The following is a 1,454-nucleotide window of genomic DNA, read 5'->3' as shown; positions in this document are numbered from 1 at the left end:
GCTGGGATGGAAGGGAGAGGGAGATCGGGAAGGGAGGATTTCCGTGTCCATGGCTAAGGAAGGTCCTGTGCACGTGAGGAAGGAGATAGAGGAAGAAGAAGATCCTGTTGGGCCAGTTTTCGGAAAGGTCTTAATGGGCCACCGTTTATTTCCATTTAAACACGATTTCTTTCCTTTTTCAAAACTAGGAAACTAAAACGATAAAAGGGAAATCAAATCAATTCGGAATATAGAGTTTCTATATACTAAAATTATCAGAAAAATAAAATCTAAATGATGGGCATTTTTCCACGGCCAAAATAAAAACTTAAAAAAATGCTTTTCCAAAAAAATCTCTAAAAGCATTATTTCTTTTTGCAATTATTTTCTCAAATTAAATTTTGGTTTTTTTCTTGGCTCAAAATATTTCAATGAATGGCCCTGGTTTTTGGAGGGTCATTTTCCTCCGCTCTTTCTTGCGTGCAAGAATTTTGTCGGGGCATTTTCTCGGGGAAGAAAAATATAGAAGCAAGGGCAAATATTTTGAAAGGATTCAAATGCAAACTCCGTTCAAATTCTTTATAGTTGAAGAAGTCATGTCATCTTCTCTCTTTTCTTTTAAAAGATTGAATTTGAATTCATCGGAGATGGGGAAAGTCATTTTATTCCCTCTCATTTAAAAGTTTTTGAAAAGTTTCAAATTTCACACAAGTTTCAATCACTCAAGCAAACAAACAAACAATCTAATAATTATTTTAACATTCCAAAATTGGGGATGTTACATTCATGTACTTAGCATACGGAGACATTTTGAGCATATTTGTCAAACGCATTTGCAGAAAGACAGGTCTGATCATTTCAACGAATCGCTCAAAATCCTCATCATCCTTTTTCTTGGATGGTTTGGGAGGAAAGGGCATGGGTTTCTGAACCCATGGTTCCCTTTCTTTACCATGCTTCCCAGCAGCGAAGTCGTTCTTATCGTATCTTCTATTCTTAGGCTATGGGTTATCAAGATCAACACTAGGTTCAGTCTCCATATCCTTATCGTTGCTAGGTTGAGCATCATCATGAACATCACTATTGATATTATCATTAGGCTCATGTTCATCACAGATTGTGTTTCAGCATCAGAGACAGAGACATCGTTTGGACTCTCAGGTGTAGCAGGGTTGCTAGCGTGTAGGTTCCTATCATCTTTCTTCTTCTTCCTAGGATGACTAGGTGCATCAGTGCTAACTCCTTGAGAATATTGTTCAATTCTCTTCAGATGACCCTCGGGATACAAAGGTTCCTGGGTCATTCTACCGCCTCTAGTGACGACTCTGACAGAATTGTCATTCAACTCATTGAGCAAGTCATTCTGAGCCTTATGTACTTGTTCTACCTGAGTGGTAACCATAGAGGCATCTTTACTCAGAAGCTTAAGATCATTGACATTTCTGTCCACACAAGCACTTAAATGACTAAGCATA

The sequence above is a fragment of the Hordeum vulgare genome, chromosome 4H (genome assembly GCF_904849725.1).
Source record: "Hordeum vulgare subsp. vulgare chromosome 4H, MorexV3_pseudomolecules_assembly, whole genome shotgun sequence".
Classification (NCBI taxonomy): Eukaryota; Viridiplantae; Streptophyta; class Magnoliopsida; order Poales; family Poaceae; genus Hordeum; species Hordeum vulgare.
The sequence above is the reverse complement of the archived record's forward strand: the minus strand, read 5'-3'. Positions refer to the sequence as shown.